The sequence below is a fragment of the Neofelis nebulosa genome, chromosome 5, assembly GCF_028018385.1.
Source record: "Neofelis nebulosa isolate mNeoNeb1 chromosome 5, mNeoNeb1.pri, whole genome shotgun sequence".
Classification (NCBI taxonomy): Eukaryota; Metazoa; Chordata; class Mammalia; order Carnivora; family Felidae; genus Neofelis; species Neofelis nebulosa.
In genome coordinates, this window is record NC_080786.1 from 36,668,734 (window position 1) to 36,690,298 (window position 21,565).

General features: G+C 44.1%; 1 protein-coding gene and 2 long non-coding RNA genes across 4 annotated transcripts in view; 1 reads left to right on the forward strand and 2 right to left on the reverse strand.

Annotated features, from left to right (window-relative positions):
- PXYLP1 (2-phosphoxylose phosphatase 1) overlaps window positions 1-21,565 on the forward strand; it is a 71,975-nt gene that overhangs the window by 11,715 nt on the left and 38,695 nt on the right. For both annotated transcript variants that reach the window (XM_058730052.1, XM_058730053.1), the window contains exon 2: window positions 7,364-7,486. The gene's annotated coding sequence lies outside the window, so the exon portion shown is untranslated. The remainder of the gene's footprint in view (window positions 1-7,363; window positions 7,487-21,565) is intronic.
- On the reverse strand, window positions 3,188-6,371 carry LOC131511930 (uncharacterized). Its single transcript, XR_009261818.1, has 3 exons — window positions 5,945-6,371; window positions 3,721-5,086; window positions 3,188-3,492 (listed from the first exon to the last, which is right to left on the reverse strand). It is a non-coding gene; the product is annotated as an uncharacterized LOC131511930 (long non-coding RNA).
- LOC131511931 (uncharacterized) lies at window positions 18,946-21,045 on the reverse strand. Its single transcript, XR_009261819.1, has 2 exons — window positions 20,875-21,045; window positions 18,946-20,780 (listed from the first exon to the last, which is right to left on the reverse strand). It is a non-coding gene; the product is annotated as an uncharacterized LOC131511931 (long non-coding RNA).

A 21,565-nucleotide genomic window follows, 5' to 3' on the forward strand; every position in this document is an offset into this window, starting at 1 on the left:
CTTAGGTACGGAATCCTTAGTACCCTAAGTGCAGTCCCTTCCACAACTCCAGAAAGTGGGTGATTTTATATTCCACTAGAATATAAGCTCTGTGAGGGAAGGGATTTTGGACTACTTTGGTCACTGCTGATCCCCAGCTTCTATAACTGTGCTTGGCATATTGCAGAGGCTCAGTAAATATTTGTTGAGTGAATAATCGAATCACCATTTACAGGTGAGGAAACCAGCTCAGAGAGGTTAAGTAACTTGCCTGAGGTACTGCAGCTGGTAAGCGGTGGAGTAAAAGGCCCGGCTCTCAGTCCCAGGGAGGCACCATGAGCTGTGACTTGGGGTCCCAGCCCCATTGCCCTTGGAATGTGGGCTCCTTCCAGGGTAGCCCTGGAGGAAGGCCTGCAGCCTGTCTGGCTGATACTCTGCCCAAATGCAGCACAAGCTTGGCAGAAGCTAGCATTTGTATGGTGACGAGCCGCAAGCCCCCAAATGTCAAAGCCGGCAAGGTTGGCTGCCAGTGCCTTGCTGTAAACTCAAGGGTGAGATGTATATACACGAGTGTATCTGTCAGCTTTCTGAGTGATGTTTCTATGTTGCCGCCTTCATCCTGTCAGGCGTGTGTTCAGGAACCTTCTGTGGCTCCCTCCTCCTACAGCAGCCTAGTCTGGCCCCACTCATTCTCCACCCTGTTCACTGATGAGTGACTGCATAAAACCTGTCATCAGTCAACAGTGTAGGGAGGGGTGGATTCTGCCTCTGCATGTGTACCACTGTATACATTATTTATCCTCCTTGAAATGCCTGCTCACATCAGGCATGCCCACGAACATCCTACCTGCCCTTGTAGCTTTAGCAGTTTCTGTCTCTTCCTTAAAGCCCCATCTGACCATTTAGCACATGTCCCCTTCCCTAACCCTGTAGCCTCAGTCTATTTATATAGTGCATTTCCTAATGGAGTTCCTGGAGCCCTGGTTTCTTTGGGTATGATGGGGCTTCTGCTGAGTGGGGCGCCAGACCCCTCCCAGTAAACTATGATTTTATCTTTCGTACACATCAGGTTTCATGTTGCATTAGTTTTGAAAGGAGGTACTCTTTCAAAACCACTGGTCTCTCAATAGCTTAGGTACCTGCCTTGTGACTTCTTGCTTAACTAACATTGTTTAAAAAATAATTTAGATAGGGGCACCTGGGTGGCTCAGTTGGTTGGGCGTCTGGCTTCGGTTCAGGTCAAATTCTCACATCTCACAAGTTCAAGCCCCACATTGGCCTGTGTGCTGACAGCTCAGAGCCTGGAGCCTGTTTCGGATTCTGTTTCTCCCTCCCTCTCTACCCTTCCCCCACCCTTACTCTGTCTCTCTCTTTCTCTCCCTCCCTCTGAGAAATAAATAAACATTTAAAAAATTGTTAATTTAAATAAATTCTACAGCTTTCTTTTTTTTCTGATTTTAAAAGTCATAAATGTTTAAGAAAATTTGGAAAATGCAAGACTATAAATGAGAAAAGAAGTCTTCCAGGATGCTACCACCTGCTTCAAGAGTTGTAAACCAGTCTTTCACCCTTGCAGTTTGTTTCAAAGCAGAGTAAAATTACTGTAGTCCCAGCCATAACCACTCCTAATATTAAGGGTCTATTTTCTCTTTCCAGGGTTTCTTTAAGAATTGTCACTTTTATTGATTTAAAAAAATAGCACTAAAGAGTATAACAGTAAAAAGTCTCACTCTCAGCCCTGTTTCAGATGACTCAGTCCAGTTTTGTAATGTATCTTCTTTATAACGTAATTGAGCTCAAACTGTATATGCTGTATTATAGCTTGCTCTTTTGACTTAACATAACATTTTCTGTCATTACTAACCGTTTGTTATTTGTACCATAACACACTGTAAAAACAAAGCATTAAATATGTGAGTAAATATTGAAAAGTCCACAGTAGAGATAACCACTATTAACTTGGGGACTATCTCCTTCCACACCTTATTCTGTAAGTTTACATGTTTTCTTAAAATTTCCTGGTATATGTTGAGTTGTGCAAATGTTTGTTTTACCTTCAGAGACACCTATACAATAGATAAGCACTCTATCTATTATGCTGCTGAAATAGAGAACAGAGGCAAAAGAAAAAAATTAAATTTCTTTACAGTTTAGAGCCCATTGACAAGTCCCTGACACGGGCAGAGTGACCTTCCTGTAGGAGCTCAACCCCCTCGATGATGACACTTTGCTAAGGGCAAAAGGCAACCTTAGCTTAACAGTGGCCTCACCTCCAGGATCCTGTAAGTCTACGTTAACATATAAAAATTTCCTTGGAAACTTCCTTTATCTCTGCTCCCCAAGATACATGTTAGCAGTCATCCTCCAAGCACATGGCCCACTGATATGCATCGAAAGGGTCTCATGACTAGGGTTTTACTAGACAGTAGTAAAGGACCTTTTCCTAACAGCTAGCCTCTTAAGGTCCTTGAAACTTTGCTTCCAAAATTCCTTAGAGACTTATGCTATCCCTAACCCTCTCTTAATCCCAGTACAGCTCTTCCAACCCATAGGCCCTATCCCCATGCTTTACTAAAACCTCCTGTTTGCACCGAAGAGGATTCAAGAATTCTTTCTTAACCATTCACTCCGAACCCCACCATTTCCACATCACTGCCACTTGCACACTCTCTCTCATTCATTTTTCACTTGGCAGAATCTGGAGGTTTGTCCACATCCACACCTAAGCCCATCTCTTTCTCCTTTCCCCTCCCTTCCCTTCTTTTTTTAAAAGATTTTATTTTTAAGTAATCTCTATACCCAACATGGTGCTCAAATTCACAACCCCAAGATCAAGAGTCACATGCTCTACCAACTGAGCCTGTCAGGTGCCCCCCTCTTTCTTTTTAAAGGCTAAATCCTGTTCCATTATATGAACAAACTGTAATTTTCCAACCATTTCCCTCTGGGGTACATTTCAGTTTTCAAATTTTTATATTTATTCTTATTGCTGCTTTATACACATGAATAAGCATTTTTGGGGATTAGATATCCAGAATCCAAATTCCTGGGGCAAAAGGTATGTGTGTTTACTGTTTTAATGAAACCACAGTTCTTCTTCACAAATACTGTTCCACTTAACCCTCTTACCGACAGTGTGTGAAAGGAATGTATCCCCACCCCCCCCCACCCCCACCCATTGGGACTAACATCCACTAGAGACGGATGATCTTTTTATTTTTTTGGCAATCTGAAGGGTGAGACATACGATGTCATTTTTAAATTTGTATTTCTTTCCATCCAGCTTTTCCAAGCATATACATACACACATTTAAAAAAAAAAATTGGGTCGTGCAGGGCATGGCTCTGTATCCTTTTTTAGTTTTTCACATTAAGTCACATTAAAATGTTCACATTTTCTGGGTCATTGCATGGTCTTCAAAAGCTCACTTGTTCAGGGGTGCTATTTCACTGAACGGTGCAGATGACCTGGAATGTTCTTTATCTTAGTTTAAGTCCTTAATCTCCAGCAGCCTGGGGAATGACAAGTAATAGAAAAGAAGGGAAAGCAGAAGGAGCACCTTCTGTGGGGGATTGTGGGATCTGCCCAAGAAATGAAGCAAATTAAAATCTGAATTAGATGTTTGCTCAGGAGCTCATCCCTTAGGCATTTGGCAGGGAGGTGCCTAAAGTAAATATCACCATGAGCTCTTGTTTTATAGGGACATTGAATACTATCTGTTAAATATTAAGAAGCTTCACCTGTTTCGCGTGCTCCATTAAAAGTGCACAGCTTTGTTTGTTGTTGTTTTTGTTGTTGTTGTTTCGGATAAGGAGATTATGATGCTCCCAGAGCATCTCACATCGCGGAAACATCCGGGAGGCAGGGTGGTGTGAGGGACATTGTGTTGAACTGTCAAGTCTGAAGAGTTGGCTTCAGATTCCGGCTCTTCCCCCGACAGCTGTGTGTAAACCTGAAGAAGACACTCAGACCAGTTCCCGGGGGGTCTGTGTGGTGTGAATGACCACGGTGTGAGTGGCTTTGGACAGCCTGATGGAGGGTAGGCTAGTAGTTAGAGGCCAATTCTAGCTCAGTATTATTGAAAACAATAAAAATGAGCACCGTCTAATAGCAGGATGGTATCATAAAAAATAAATATTTGGTCTTTGCCCCCCAGTTCAGGGCACACAGCTCCTGGAACACGGAATCTCCAGAGTGCTAAGAGTATCTTTTAGGTGCTAATGACTGCTGGTCTGGGGGTCAGGAGAGGGGGTTAGATAAGCTTCTGGATGGGAGCTGGTTGCCTGAAAGGCCAAAGCACCATTAGAGGTTTGGACTTTAAGCCCCACCAATGGCCTATGATTTAGTCCGTCATAGATGAAAGGAGACCTCTATAAAAACCTCTAAACAGCGGGGATTTAGAGAGCTTCCGGGTTGGCAGCACATCCGCGTGCTAGGAGGGCAGCATGCCTGGAGAGAGCATGGAAGCCCTGCTCCCTGGCCCCACACCTTGCCCTGTGCATTCCTTCCATTTGGCTGTTCCTGAGTTGTATCCTTTATATAATAAATCTATGGTGACAGCAAGTAAAATGTTCTCCAGTTTTGTGAGCTGTTGTAGCAAATTATTGAACCTGAAAGGGGGAAGGGTTGTGGGAGGCCCCACCTCTGACTTTGTAACTAGATTAGACAAAAGTGGGTAATTTGGGGACCCTGTGCTTGTAACTGGCATCTGAAGTGGGGGCAGTCTTTGGAACTGAGTCCTTCAACCTGTGGAGTCCAACACTAATTTGGGATAGTCGGTGTCAGAATTGAATTGTAGGACACCCAGCTGGTGTCCACAGAGTTGGAGAATTGGTTGGTGTGGGGAAAAAAAAAACAACAACAACAACGTTTGGTGTCAGAAGTATTGTGAGTCAAAACAGCTGAGCTGTATATGTTACCAGTCTCCAGAAATGTTCTGACACACAGTCAGCCAGGTCTGTGCTAGGCTTTGTCCACCAGAGGCACGCTTGTGAACAGACAGACCCTATCGCTGCCGTAGGGTGGTTTGTAGTGAGTCCCAGGAGACAGCCAGTCAGCTTTTCAGTGTAGTTGTTTGATTATGTACTAATAGTCCCGGAGAGTATCCTGAAGGAGAGATACAGAATGACTTGAGAGTGTCAGACAGGACCCTGATCTAGACAGGGGAGTTCAAGGGCAGCTTCCCTGAGAAAATGATCTTTGAGCTGGGGTCCGAAGGCTGATGGTGAGTTAGCTATGTGGGAAAGGTGGAAGGGCAGAGGAGAGATAGCAGCCTGCTGGCTGGGGAAAGGCAGAAAGGATGGATTGCCGGTGACTGTAGTGAGCCTCTCCTCTGCACATTCATCTGTCCATTCAGCCATCCAGCAGACATTGATTGATTACCTGGGCCAGGTACTGTTTTTGGTACTGAGGACAGAAGAGTAGAGAGCAAGACAAAGTCTCTGGCCTCATCACTACTGCTGCATAAGAAATCATCCCCAAATTTGGTGACTTAAAACAGCCATCATTTCACTGTTATCCTCATGGTCTGGAGGTGGACAGGGCCAACTTGTGTTTCTCACGCGGGTCTCTCACAGTTATGCAGGCAGTGGGTGGTCTAGAATCATCCAGATATTCCCTGACTCACATGTCTGATGCATGGGCTGGGAAGCCTCAGTGGCTGCCTGGGTGTCCCTGTCTCCGGGTGGGCTCTCACATGGTCGCTTCAGGCCTCTAAAGCAAATGGTCCAAGAGAGAGCAAGCCAGATAGAATCTCATGGACTTTCCTGACCTGGTCTTAGAGGTCACACAGCATCATTTCTGTCCCATTCTATTCACTAAGGTAGTCCTGAAGCCTGATCAGGGGAGCTAGAATTCCCTCTTGATGGGAGATGTGACAGAAAACTTGTAGATGTGCTCCAGAACCACCACACCCTCACCTTCTGCTCCTCCTAGCTTCTTATCCTTGGCTTTAAACCTACCCACCTGCCTCAGCTCACCAGCGTCCTCCAGAGAAGGCAGTCTTATGGCCTGCATCCTGGCTCCAGCATGCCCCTTGGGGGTCCCACCTTCTTCCCCTGCCCCAAATAGCTCCAGAAAGGAGAGTTTTCTTCATCTCCTTTCTTGGTGGGGGATGGGGGGGGGTGGTTGGTGCCTTTTGTGGACTCGAACCCCAGGCATCTACCCAGCTGACCCACCTCCTAATTGGGTCATCAGAGGACATGCATGGACACAGGCACCAAATCCCCAAGGAGCAAGGCTGTTTTGTGGGGCTCAGAGATGGCCAGGATGACTGGTAGTCGTACTAGTGAGCCCGGACTGACAGTGAGCCTTGTAGGCCTTGGGCAGGGTTTGATCAGCATCCTAAGAGCATTATGGGAAAGTGCTAAATGGCCAGAGTTTTGTTGACCACCTTCCAGGAGGATTATAGAAGACAGTCCTATGATCTCACTTACACGCGGAATCTTAAAAAAAAATGAGGTCATAGATATAGACAATAGATTAATGGTTGCTAGGTGGGGGTGGGGCTGGACAAAATGGGTGAAGGAGGTCCAGAGGTACAAAATACCAGTTATAAAATAATTAAGTCATGGAGACGTAATGTACAGCATGGTGACTATAGTTAGTAATACTATATTGTGTATTTGAAAGTTGCTAAGAGTAGATCTTAAAAGTTCTCGTATAAGAACAAAATTGAACTATGTATGGTGATGAATATTAACTATGGTGAGGAATGTTAACTAGGCTTATTGTGGTGATCATTTTGCAAAACATACAAATATTAAATGATTATGTTGTGCATCTGAAACTAATATAATGCTATATGTAAATTATACCTCAGTGAAAAGAAGACAGACCTCTGGGAAGACAAGATTTTGCATTATGTCTTTAAGTTAATGTTAGAATTATTTATTACAAAGGACTTTCAGTATGTTCCTAGTTTCAGAAAAGGAAGCATAGATCTCCATCCTGATTAAACGAGTTATAATAACACCAATGATATGGCAGTCTGTGGTCAGTTATCATAAGGTAGGTGGGCAGAGCCAATCTTCCGTAGCCAACAGAGTTCACAACACTGTCAGCTGAACAGAGTTTACAGCAAACATAACTGCCATTATGATGTCCTGTAACACCCAACAAATAGTGCAACAGTTAACAATCAATAGTGCCCAAGTAATAAAACAGCAAACCTTGGAAGATGACTATTAAAACAAATCTCTAAATGTTACAGGATAGGTCTTGGCTCTCTTTAGTAGACATACTCAGAAACTCAATGTAGAAACTTATTTTAATGATGATAATACAGAATAAGTATTGGTTCATTTAGCTTACGTTTGTGGAAACTGATACGTAAACAGAAGTCATCTATTTATTTGTTTGTTTGTTTGTTTGTTTATTTTATAGAACCCCTAGTGATTTACAGGTAAGTATGGCCTGCTCTGGAAAACTTGAAAGGACCTACCATCCTCCGAATGACATCTTTGTTGCAAGACCTCTACTTGTCTCAGCTTCAAGTTAGGTTTCAAGGTAAGTACCATATTCCAGATGACAGAGTGGTTTTAAGATGTAAATGACCAGGTCTCTCCCGAAAATGTTGCTTGATGATAAGTTTATGGGGCTAACCCCAACCTGCACATTTATTTTTTTTTTCTTTTTCCAACCTGCACATTTAAAAATTCCTAGAAAACTCTTGCTTTGAGAGAAAAAAAAAAGATTTTATTGGTATATTTTCAGATGGTAGCAGACCAAAAATGGAAAGGAATTAACCATTATTGAGCTATTATTGATAGGGTTTTGGAGTGGCGGTAGGGTCCGGAGCGTATGGCCAAGAAAGAAGTATTAAGATGTCTTTGGCTCAAAAAGGTGATTTTATTAAAGCATGGGGATGGGACCTGTGGGCAGCAAGAGCTGCCCCAGGACTGTGAAGAGAGACTGAGGTGGTAAAGTTAAAGGAAGTTTCCAAAGGGACCTTGATATGGTAAAGAAGATTCATGGATACTGGAGGCCTAGCTATTGTCAAGCGAAGGTTGTTTTTCCCCCTAGCAAAGTATTAACATGAAGACAGTAGAGAGTTCCTGGAGAAATGTCTTACTCTGCCAGCCTCAAGTATTTGTCAGTGGGCTGCAGGTTATAAGGAAATTTAATTTTATCTGCCATTTCCTTCTGCCTTTGTTTCCCACATCATTATGGTGTTTTATGTATATTGGTTTAATCTTATTCAAAAGCCTATATATACAGATAAGTATTAGTGTTAAGCTACTGTAACGAATTCCCAAAGTTCAGTGGCTTAACACAATAGATTATTTTTCCTTTATAAAAACAGTCCAGTTTGGCTCCAAGATGGCGGTATTAAGGATGGGGGTTCATGAAAGTGGTGGGACCTCTGCTCCACCCAGAAATTTGGGGACCCAGGCTAGCGGAATCCCCGCCTTCTATAATATGTTGTTCCTAAGTGTTTTTTCCTCTTTTCTTTGGATTACTTTATTTTTTTCTTTAATACTGCACATTTCTGTTTATTCAGTATCAAGTCCTATCCTATCTTCTTTCCTTTCCAGTTGTATTGAGATATGATTGACATATAACATCGTATTAAGGTGTACAACATGATGATTTGATATATGTATATATGTATGTGAAATGATCACCACAAGTTTGGTTAACATCCATCTCCTCAACTATTTATAAGTTTTTTTCTTGTGATGAGAACTTTAAAGGTTTACTCTTTCTGGGGTACCTAGGTGGCTTAGCCATTTGAGCGTCTGACTCTTGATTTCGGCTCAGGTCATGATCTCAGGGTCGTGGGATTGAACCCCTCATGGGGCTCCCCACTGAGCATGGAGTCTGTTTAAGATTCTCTCTCCCTCTCCCTCTGTGCCTCTTCCTCACTTGTGCAAACTTGCGCTCTCTCTCAAATAAATAAAAATGAAAAAAAAAAAAAAACAAGAAAAAAGATTTACTCTTTCAGCAACTTTCAGGTATACAATAGAATATTGTTAATTATAGTCACCATGCTATCCATTACATCCCCAGGACTTGTATATCTTGTAATCAGGAGTTTGGACCTTTTGTTCACCTTCACCCATTTCCCCTACCCCATCCCCTGCCTCTGATAACCACCAAACTGTTCTGTTTCTATGAGTTTGGTTTTTTTTAGATTCCACATATAAGTGAAAACATAATGCTTTTAAGGTCCAGCCATGTTGTTGCATATGATAGGATTTCCTTCTTTTTTTGATGACTGAATAATACGCCATTATATATATATAAAATCTTTTGCACATTTTCTTTATCTGTCAATGGACACTTAAGTTGTTGCCACGTCTTAGCTATTGTAAAAAATGCTGCTATGAACGTGGGGTACAGATATCTCTTCAAGATGCTGATTTGGTTCCTTCAGATATATACCCAGAAGTGGGATTGTTAGATCATATGGTAGTTCTATTTTTAATTTTTGGAGAGACCACTATACATTTTTCTCCAGTGGCTGTGCCAATTTACATTCCCACCAATGGTGCACAATAGTTCCCTTTTCTCCACATCCTTGCCAGCACTTAGTATCTCTTGTAAAATAGCCATTGTTTTGGTAATAGCCATTCCAACAGGTGCAAAGTGATATCTCATTGTGGTTTTGAATTGTATTTTGTATTTCTCTATAGATTAGTAATGTGGAGCATCTTTTCATGTACCTGTTGGCCATTTGTACATCTTCCTTGGAGAAATGTTCATTCAATTCCTCTGCACATTGGTTTAATTATTTTTTTGCTATCAAGTTGTATGAGTTCTTTATATATTTTGGATATTGATCCTTTATCTGATACATGATTAGCAAATATTTTCTCCCATTCCATAGGTTGCCTTTTCATTTTGTTGACTATTTCTTCTGCTCTGCAGAAGTTTCTTAGTTTGATGTAGTCCCACTTGGTTATTTTTGCTTTTGTTGTCTTTGCTTTTAGTGTCAAATCCAAAAAGTTATTGCCAAGACTGGTGTCAAGGAGCTTACCCCCTGTGTTTTCTTCTAGGAGTTTTATGGTTTCAGGTCTTACATTTAAGTATTTAATCCATTTTGACTTGATTTTTGTGGATAGTATAAGATAGGGGGTTCCATTTCCTTCTTTTCCATGTGGCTGTCCAGTTTTTCCAACACCATTTATTGGATACACTGCCCTTTCTCCATTGTATATTCTTGGTTCCTTTGTCATAAGTTAATGGACTATATATGCATGGGTTTATTTCTGGTATCTCTATTCTGTTCCATTGGTCTCTGTGTCTGTTTTTATGCTAATACCATACTGTTTTGATTACTGTAGTTTTTGATATAGTTTAATGTCAGGAAGTGTGATCCTTCCAGCTTTGTTCTTCTTTCTCAAGCGTGCTTTATTTGGTTGTTTTGTTTGTTTTTTGTGGTTACATACAAATTTTAGGGTTGTATTTCCTATTTTTGTGAAAAATGTTATTGAACTTTGACTCTGTACATTGCTTTGAATAGTATGGCTATTTGAACAGTATTCATTCAGCTGATCATCACAGAACATCTTTCCGTTTATTTGTGTCTTCTTTAGATTTTATCATCAGTGTCTTAGTTTGCAGTATACAGGTCTTTCATCTTGCTAGTTAAATTTATTCCTAGGTATTTTATTCTTTTTGATGCAATTATAAACAGGGTTGTTTTCTTAATTTCTCTCTCTGAGAATTTGTTGTTAGTGTATAGAAATGCAACTAATTTTTGTATATTGATTTTGTGTCCTGCAACTTTACTGAATTCACTTCTTAGCTTTGACAGCTTTTTGGTGGACTCTTTAGGTTGTTTTTATATATATATACATATATATATATGTATATATATATATGTGTGTATATATATATATATGTATATATATGTATACATATATATGTATATATATGTATATATATACGTGTATATATATATATATATATATATAAATAAATATATCCTGCAAATAGACACCGTATTATTTCTTGCATCCTAATTTGGACGTCTTTTATTTCATCTTCTTACCTAATTGCTCTGTGAAGGGCTTCCAGTACTATGTTGAATAAAAGTGTGAGAGTGGGTGTCCTTTTCTTGTTCCTGATCTTAGAGGAAAAGCTCTCAGCTTTTCACTATTGTGTATGATGAGTACCATTGACTTTGAGGTTTATGTTTAATTACACCTTTAACCTAAGCCAAATCAAAGTTTTGGAGCTTATAACAGCGTTAGTCTCTACTCCATTGGAAGGGAGCTTGGACCAGATAGCAATTCAGCTTTCTTCCCGAGCTAAATGCCTGTGATTCTGTGTGACAGTGTTCTTAGCTCTGTTATTGTAGAGTTTGTAAGTGCAAAGGAGCTCCCTAAAAAAGGTTGAGAACTTATTTTGGGATATGGACCAGAGAATCCTTGGGTCTCAGGTACATGAAGGGCTCCTAGAGGTCACTCACATCAGCCCCCCTCCCCCCCACACACAGCATTGCCAGCAGGTGGCTGCCCACACTTGACCCCCTCCTTGAGCAGGAGGGCTCATTCTGTACTGATACTGATGCTGCCAAACCCCCTCTGGACTGTCAGCAGTTTTCTAAAACATATTTCAAGGGCATGGAGTTCCTGCCCTTGGCAATGGCAGTGATTGTCTACGAGGGACCTGGCACTCCATGCCTCATCATGATCAAATCACAGAATGAGCCGGCAGTGAGCCCAGGGTTTAGTCAAAGCTCTGTCAGTAAGCGTGCTTCTAGCCTGAAAAAAAGCCCTCCTTGGGCAAAACCCCTTGATCTGTGGCATGCATCAGTGCTCTCACTCACGCGTCTGTCCAGAACAAAATCCTGTTTCTGTGTAGTATTGTTAACACAGACAACACAGCTTTCAGAAAGCAGAAGTGGCCTTGGCACCCTCCATTTCCAGGTGTGCCTGATTCACGTTGCACAGCTGTGATTCTCAGGCCCTTGTAAGCTCTTTTTATTTTCTGCCTGTGAAATTTGGCTTTCACCACGCAAACCTTCATTGTAGGCTTGTATTTCTAGTTTTTCAGCCTTGCCTATTTAATGTTCTGTGCTTTCCTTGACATTTTAACAAACTTTTAATTGACACAGTTTGCTTGCAAAATAAAAAAGAATCAGCTAGCTGTATTTTTAACGTGGCTTTGTGATGAGTAAATCATGCCAACTGCATGTTCTCCCTTTTTTTGTTGAGGTACTTATAGTTGCTCTTGACATTCTAACCTAAGAATATGCCAATTTCAGATGTCGCTACTTCTGCAACTTGAGGAGAAGCAAAGCAGTGAAGTTGGATGGAACACAGGCTTCTCCTACAATGTCAGAAAGAGATCACTGGGGAGTACATAAGATTGAAAATCCTGGCTTGATGAATTAGTTATTTCAATCTGTTCTGGTCCCGAGAAATGATCAGGCACCTTGACAAGTTTATCCTTTTAGAGCTGGAAAAAAACCTCAAAGGAGAGAGTGGCAGGAACATGTAGTTCAGAAATGGTGGAGGGGGTGGGGGGCGGAAGCCTTTAATATTTCAAGGATTAAAAACACTAACTCTGCAGATGATCTGCCTCAAATCCTTTCTGGGAAGAAATGGTAGGTAGATAATTCATGTTGTATATTTGAACACATGTAAAATAGGGAATAAAAGGTCTTGATGCTGGAACAGGCACCACAGTCAGCAGGCTGAGGGATGCCGCTCTGCCATGTGTCACTGCCGAATTGCACCTGAGCAAGCCAGCGCTGATGTTTCTTAAACATCTAATTATGACTGTATGTGCTTTGATTGCTAGATCTGAAAAGTGCCAGTACTGTCATTATTTTTTAGAATAATTGTGTGTATTGTCAAATCTTCTCCAACGGTGGGTTTTTGCAGACAACCCCTTGCTCCCTCGTTCCTAACAGAACTCTGATTCTGTGCCTGCCTCCACCCTCTCCCTTCCTCTGTGGGCCTCTAGCAGGAGGTGAGTCCCAGGTGTTTTCACTTACTTGCTGTGGCCCATTGCTGGAGCCCGTGATGGGTTTTTGCATGGGCTCCTGACACTATTCTTCAATGAGACATTAGGAGAAATCCACTGGGGGGTTTCTGGGAAAGCTTTCCTTGCTTCTAGTAGAAATGTGCAAGATTGTCCCTTCTGCCTCTTCAGATTGCCAAGTGTGGTGGTGATGGCTGTGAGTGTGGCCACCATCTCAAAACCCCTGGAGGAAGTCATCCTAGGGACAGGACAAAGACAGAGGATGGCATAGAGTCCAGACAGGGACAGGTTCTGGCTTCCTGATGATGCTTTTGGGGTTGCTGAATTAACTAACCTTGGAGCTGCTATTCCTCAACTATGTTTCATTATGTGAGACTATGGATGAGTCCCTTTGCATTAGCTAGCCTTTTTTTCTTACCTGCAGCCAAGCCATCTTCAAAGATGCATAAGCAGTTTTTTTTAAGCTTTTTTTTAAAGTTTATTTATTTATTTTGAGAGAGAGAGAGCAAGCGAGGGAGGGGCAGAGAGAAAGGGAGAGGGAGAATCCCAAGTAGGCTTTGCACTGTCAGTGCAGAGCCCGACATGGGGCTCAATCTCTCAAACTGTGAGAGCATGACCTGAGCTGAAATCAGGAGTATGACACTTAACCAGCTGAGTTACCCAGGTGCCCCCAAAGATGCATAATTTAAGATAAAATAAAAAATAAAACTCAAAAAGAACAAAGGTTATCATAGCCATGATTCATTTATATCATATCTAAGAGTGACATTCTTAAAGTTTATTTATTTATTTTGAGAGAGAAAGAGAAAGAGCAGGGAAGGGGCAGAAAGAGAGAGGGAGAGAGAGAATTCTAAGGGGGCTCCATGCGGCTAGCATAGAGCCCAATGTGGGGCTCAAACCCACAAACCGTGAGTGAGATCATGTAAGAGTGACATTCTTAAATATGTGATGAGCTTTTTCTGTCTAATGCAATTTGTTATGAATGTGTGTGTGCGTGTTCATCATTACCTACAGAAGGAGCCCCCAAGAAGAGGACCAATGTCATTTAGTGCTGGTGGCAAGTTCTAGTTAGGATATTGGCTTGGCTGCTTTAACAGAGGTGAAACAACAGTGATTTTAGAAGGTTGTGAGATTATTTATTCTCTCCCAAAGCAGTTTGGGCTGACAGGCAGTCAGGGAAATGGGTAGCCTGCCCAATGAGGTCATCCAGGGTTCTTCTGTGTTATCCACTAGGATGTTATCTCCATGCGCATCAAGAAAGCCGGCTTACCACCCCACCAGTGATTCAGAGCATGGGACATGGTGGAAGAAGGCAGGTCAGAATGAGATAGGACCGATAGCCTCCTTTTGACCCAGAATTGCACATAATACTTGTAAGCATAAGTCATTGGCCAAGTTGATCATATGACAACAGCTAGTTGCAAGGGATTCTGGGAAATAGTATCCCTAGCTGAATGGCCATGTATCCAGCTAAAACGTAGAGGATCCCATTAGTAAGAAAAAAGAGCAAATAGACACCTGAGAACGGTTAGAAGTGTCTGCCACATAGTGTGTCCTCTACAGTGGAGAGGGAGAGCGTAATGAGGACAAAGCGCTGGGTGTCACTCTCTGTGAAGTAAGGATTTGAGTCACAGGTCCAGTCTCCCTAAGCAGCCTGGAGCCGTATGCCGGTCCTGACCTGGCCTCTCTTCTGGTCAACCAAGGGACTTGAATCAGTGATGTTTAAAACCTCTTCAAGCTCTGACCTTGTATGGCATGGTCCTGCAGGCATTCTAGTTATAGAGCTGGGGCAGAGACAAAGTGGAAGCAGAGTGAGTACTTCATATGTGGGTGGCAGGTATTAAAAGCATACAAGAAGTCACTGCTAACTTACTGAGCACTTATCAGGAGCCAGGTACTGTGCTGGGTCCCTTACACCTGTTAACCTCGTTAGCCCTGACACAACCTGTGAGCTGGAGCCTATGGTTGTTTCCATTTCATAGATGGGGAAACTGTGGCTCAGTAAGGGTGTGAGAAAGGCTCTAGACCTAGCCAACCGATCCCTGAGCCCCCATGCTTAACTACGTGTTGTGGGAAGGGCTGGGACATGAGGTGGGATTTGTGGGGTGTGACCCGATCATAGTGAACCCTGCAAGTAGGGTTAAAGAGGCTTGGGCCTGATGCTACCCTTCATCAGGGCCAGGCTTGGGATTGATCTGCAGCATTGATTGGCGTCCCCACCGTTACCCCATAGCCAGGGGATGGCTGTTGCCACGTGCGTCACATCTGGGCATGATCTCTCACTACCCCAGGGTAAAAGACAGGCTGTTCTTTAGGAGGAGAGTACCTGGTAAGAGATGAGCCCCAGAAGGGTCAGCTTTGGGTCAGAGTGCAGGATGAGGCACACCACTTGCCTAACAGGCATCCTTTAAGGTGTTTGCCCCTGTGAGTCGAGCTGAGCCTGTGGCCTGCTCCTGTCCTGTATTCCCAAAGGCGGCCGGTGCCAGGAAGGCACAGAACCTGGCCTTAGATAGTGAGAGCGGTCCGTGAAATTGGCCTGTCCTTTAAGCTGGCACTGATTAGTGGCGTGGATTCTGGGATCATGCTCCTCCTGCTCCGGCCTGGAAATTAGTGGCTTTGTGCCCAAAGGGAGTTCCAGAGAGGGAGCGGGCATCAGTGCATGTATTGTCTTGGTGGTGGGACTCCTTGGGGTCATCAGATAGGCTGGTCTGGGTAGGGGGAGTGAGACCCTTGCAGCCCACCTGCCTGTGGGTGCCAGCCAGAGGTGAGGACTCCCTGGCCCGGCCCCATGGGGCCTCTGGGCAGCCAGATTTCCTTGGGCACAGCAGCCTCACTCAAGGTGCAGCTGTTGGGTGGTGCCTGGACTAACCCACCTCCCTTCTCTGGCTCTTGACACTCAGTACAAACAGTGCAAACCTTCCCGTTGCCCCCCAGCAGCCAGTACAGTTTTACTTAGTGCTTTTTCTTTGGTTCATTCTGTTTCCTCAAATGCAATTATAAACACACCAGCTCCAATCTGCTTTTCAAGACTGAGCCCTAGGGGCGCCTGGGTGGCTAAGTCAGCTCAGCATCCGACTTCAGCTTAGGTCATGATCTCATGGTTTGTGAGTTCGGGCCCCACGTTTGGCTCTGTGCTGACAGCTCAGAGCCTGGAACCTGCTTCAGATTCTGTGTCTCCCTCTCTCTCTGCTCCCCCCACCCCACCCCGCCTCGCCCCGTGTGTGCACGCTCTCTCTCTCTCCCCCTTTCTCTCCCTCCCTCCCTCCCTCTCTCTCTCTCTCTCTTTCTCTCTCTCTCAAGAATAAACATTTTAAGAAAATAAAAAAAAAGACTGAGCTCTAGCTGAGCCTCTTCCAGAAATCCTATCCGCTCCCTTTAGGTCTACATGGTTCTCCTCCTCTCTCCACTCCCACTTCCCCCTGATGGCACCGGTTTCATATGGTGTAATGGTCCTTTTACTCATTGTTCCACTGACCAGTCTGTGAGCTTCCTTCCTTTCTTTTTTTTTTTTAACTTTTAATTTCAAACATACACAAAAGCAGAGAGGATCATATAGTACATCCTCAAGAATCCCTTACCCAGCTCCAAGAGTTGTCAGCATGTTGCCAATCTTGATTTATTAAGTCCTCCTCAACCTGCTCCCACCCTGAATATTTTAAATATTCAGTTCCTAGATCTTGTATCATTTTTCCATATATACTTCTGGACCTTTTAGCTGTGAGCTTCAGGATGACAGTACTGTGTCCTGTATCCTGTGTCCTGTGTCCACAGCACTGTGGATGATGCCTGACACATATTGGCTCTTGAGAAATAATGTTGTTTTGAGTCGACTAATTGGGTGAATGAATTGGCTTCAGCCCCTAGAACTGAGCATGCATTCTGGATGCTGGAATTTGAATAACAGAATGTGAATAGCTGGTGGGAGCCCACAGCTTCCTTGGTGCCTGTCCTGCTGCCTGGGGTTTCCAGGAGGTTCTGAAATCTGTTATTTATGAGACTTTAAGGTTGGTTTATTCTTAGTCAAGCATCTTTGATTTTGCAATGAAACTACTTTAAGGTGACATGGGGTAGAGAGGACTATTAAGATGTAGCTTTTACCTTTGCTTGGTTCATATTTAGTTCACAATTATAGCCTTGGGGTTTGATTTTTTTTTAATTATAATACCATATTTACTTGGGCCAAAGTGATTAAGACCAAAAAAACAAAGTATAGAATACATCTAAAGCATTTTCTTTAATAACATCTTTCTATTCCTGGTAATGGTATTTTAACTACGCAAATAAGAGATAATTGAATACACATTTTTCTTTCAAGCAGTTGTGGTCATGTTTAAAACCCTGAATTCTGTACACTTTGAAGGAAACCCTGAGACCAGAGTCACTAGATGTGGCATTTCTCACTCTTACGAGGTAGAAAATCAGGCCAGGGTTTGGGTTTTTGGAAATCTCTGGTGGTAGAATGGTAGTTTGTAAAAATGCCTTTGACATGTTCCTTTTTACTTTTAAATTCAGAAACAGTATTTACCACAATATAATGGGAAGTGCCTATTGACTAGTCCTTTTTTCAAAATTATATTCTAAAATATTTTCTTTCACCATTCAAATCTGTTGTAAAGTTAAATTAAAGTTGGCTGCGTTTTCTGTTTGTTTTATTTTTTGCTGTTTCATCAGGAATTCAGAGTAATAATTCTGTTTCTGGATTTAAGATATTTTTACCATGTGGTTTTAGCGCAGGGAATAAGGCTGTGCCCAGTAGACATCTGATGACTATGTAACTTATATGAAACATAAAACAGTTGTTTCTACAGAAGTATTTATAGGAGTTGGATTTCGTCACCATGCCATATTGAGTCTAGAGTGTCTTTTCCTTGGAAGGTAGGGGGTGGGACTTGAGGATGTCTGAGGACAAGGAGATGTGGATGCCGTGCTGAAGTAGGTCATGAGCCAGCATCTCATCCTGCTGCTGTAGCAGTGAATCTTCCCATGCACTTTATTTTCTGGGCTGTGAGTGAGCAGGCTGTGGGGTTTCTGCCATGGACCCAGAGACCTGGCTTTCACTTGGCATGACTTGGACAAGTCTGATGGAGTGTCTGGGGGAGCCACAGTATACCCCAGGAGTGTGCGCGCACACAGCCCCCATGGAAGGAATACGCAGGAACATGCCTGGAGGGAACCACGGATTGTGTGACTTCCTGAGCGGCTGTGTGAGCCTCCTCCCTGCAGATGGAAAAGAGAATGGGTTCTCTGGAGAATGGGCCAGAGCTCAGGCCACAGAGACAGAGCCCATTGGCTGGTAATCCTCGTCTTCTTAGGATGGGGCCCAACAGAAGCTGACATAGATGTTCCAGGCTGGAAAACCTGTGGCGGGGGGCGGGGGGACACCACAGATGAGTCAGCTGAGGGAAGGCTTGTCATGGTGGAGGAGTCAGGAACGGGGCTGCAGACGTGGCCGACTGCTCTGATGGCTGGGGCTGGTGAGTAGGGAAGTGGCCAGTGGCCAGTGGCCAGGATTTGGAAGAGGAACCACAGCACGGGGCAGAAACAGCAGCTCAGGGGAAAAGGCAAGTCTTTGTGTTTAGATAATGATGCAAGGATTCCTCCAAAGCTGGGCAGTCAAACACAGCATGTGCCTACTGCTGCTGCTGTGTGTATGTTTGCTCCTCACTGCCTTCCCGCTCTTACCCTTATTCCCAATCTTATTAACATCGGGATCCTTGACTCAGAGAAACAAAGTTAGTTGTCACAGAGACACACAGAAGGTAAGCGGCAGAGGAGGGAATTGACCCAGATCTGCAGGTCATTGGAGCCTCCTTTTTGCCTCTCCATCATGACTCCTCTCAACTGAGGAAGTGTCCTCCCCGAAGGCAACTTTTCTCTGAACCATGCGCCCGGGGGCCCACATGGCACCTGCACGTGGGTACACAAACACACACACACACACACACACACACACACACACACACACACACACACACACACACATTGGGGTCCTAGCTCTAGCTGCAAACACATTTGTCATCAAATCCATGTGAATTTTAGATACCATGTTTATGTAACCATTTTAAAAAATGAAGAAAGGGGTGCCTGGGCGACTTAGTTAAGCGTCCCAACATCGGCTCAGGTCATGGTCTTCTACCCACGTGGGGCTCTGTGCTGACAGCTCAGGGCCTGGAGCTCATTTCGGATTCTGGGTCTCCCTCTCTCTCTGCCCCTCCTCTGCTTGCTCTCTCTCTCTCTCTCTCTCTCTCTCTCAAAAATAAATATTTTTAAAAATCTAATAAAAATTGAGAACAAAACATGACCTTCCTCTCCAAGTTTTCTAGGAAAATAAGCCCCAGAAGAAGGCATGTGTTCTTCCTGGGGCTGGATGTTGCCACCCCTTCCCTCCAGGCTTTGTGCACAACCCCCCGGGCGGTGATCACACCAGGCCTGTCCCCAGCACAAGTGGAAGTAATGAGACTCTGACCACATCCCTGGCATTTGCATTTGGTGGTGGTGCCATAGGAGAGTCAGAGAGGGAGGGTGCAGAAATCCTGAGAGCATTCGGGGGGGAAGCGAGGGTGTTCCCAGATTGAGGCCCGTGTCATCAAATGGAAAAGCTACAGATATGTAGAGAATGTCAGTAGCCTAAAAACTAGAAGCAGTCAGGCAGTTACACAATCCCTGCCATCTGGTTAACGCGACACATCCTCAGTATTTTAAATCTGGAACTAAATATAGACCTTTCTGAAAAAGCACGCAGCATATTGAGGAATGTAGGCAAGTGGAGCTTTGCGTGTGCTTCCTGCAGATGACGATATGGAGCTCTAGAGCCTGGCTTAGAAATCCCTAGGAAAGACGCAAGGCATTTCTTCTTTGTCGTATCAATTAGCTTTCGTTTTGTATCAAGTCCCAAAACGGAGTGGCTTAAAACAGCAACCATTAAATTTGCTTTTGATCTGTGGGTTGGCCATGCAGTCTTTAGTCTGTGCTGACTTTCTTCGTATCCATCTGCTGGTGGCATGGCCAGGCTGGCCTTGCTCACATGTGTGGTGATGGGCAGGCTGGTTGTTTGAAGAGAACCTCAGCGGGGACCCCTTGCTTTGGTTCCATGTGGTCTCTCACGGCCTCCAGGAAGACAGCTGGTAGCCGGGTGTCTTTCCATGGTGGCCACAGTGTTCCAGGAGCAGCAAAGGAGGACAGGCCCCAGTGCATAAGTACTTCTCAAGCCTCTTCTTATAGCTGTTACTGTTGTCTCCACTGGCTGAAGTAAATACCTTGTCCAAGCCTAGAGTCCATGTGGGAGGAAACAACACAGGCCATGGATACAGAAAAGCGTGAACAAATTGGGGACTATCACTACTACAAATCCACCATGCTCTAAGCCTGAGATTTAACTCCTTTGATAGTGGTTGTTTTTACCTAATGCCCACCAGAAGACAGCTCTGAACAGTATTGTGGTTCATCCTCATGTAAAAAAGGCAGTGTCAGGTAAAACCGTAGGCGGAGTACTGGTGGCCTCACCTGCCAGAAAGTGTGGTGCAAAATCCGCTGAGAGGCCGGAAGCAGCAAGTAGTTGAAGGGCCAGACCTGGCCCAGCACAAGAAGAAAGACCCTCGCCTCCCATACCCAAATGCAGAGCAACCAAGTGGCAGGTCTGGTCTCTGAGGTACTGAAGCAAGACGTACCCCCAGGCTCAGAAGTCAGAGGTGGGTGATTTCCCAGAGCAGCAAGGTTGTTTCCCAGGCTCAGAGTGAGAGAGAGGCCGAAGTCAGCATTTGAGCAGGAGCCACAGAAGGAGGGATGTGGACGAGAACGGGTGAACGTTGAGTACTCACGTACGTGGAGGAACCAATGAAACAGGTGAGGGAACTATTCCTGTTACCTAGGAGGAGGGAAGAAGTGGCAAAGTGAACTGAGAGAAAGATGAGATAGTAATGCTAATAACAACCATTGTCCTTTGAATGTCTGTCACATACCGGGGATTGTGCGTAGTCTTTCCTGAGGGAATTAGTCCTGAGTCACAGATGAGGAAACTGAGTCCTAGAGAGGTTAAAGAACTGGCCTATGTCACTAAGATGAGTGTTCTGGCCCAGGTGTGTCTGACTCCCCAGGGCTGTGCCTGTCTTTCAGCACCGTGCTGCTGGTGGGGTGCACAAGAAAGAACATCTTTAGGGGGACCTCAGTGGCTCAGTCGGTTGGGCATCTGACTCTTGATTTCAGCTCAGGTTATGATCTCACAGTTCATGGGTTCACGCCCTGCATCAGGCTCTGCACTGATAGCACAGAGCCTGCTTGGGGTTCTCTCTCTCTCTCTCTCTCTCTCTCTCTCTCTCTCTCTCTCTCTGCACCACACCCCCCCCAACAAACAAACTTAAGAAGATATAAAGAACATTTTTAGGCAGCAAGGACCGTAGAGCCCTCTTAACAGTAGAGCTCAGAAACACCCCAAAGGCCATCTCCCAGGCAGGAACACTGGAAGATGTTCATGTAAAGGAAAAGATGGTGGCCTCAGAAGGTGTCATGGTAACAGAAGGGGGAGGAGGGCATAAAGAAAAGCTCCAGTGTACAGAGATACCCCACAGGAGACATTTGCTCCGAACTTCCTCCTCATTTTGTGGTCTAATCTCCACCCACACACCCCACTCACCTTCCCCAGTCAGAAGGATC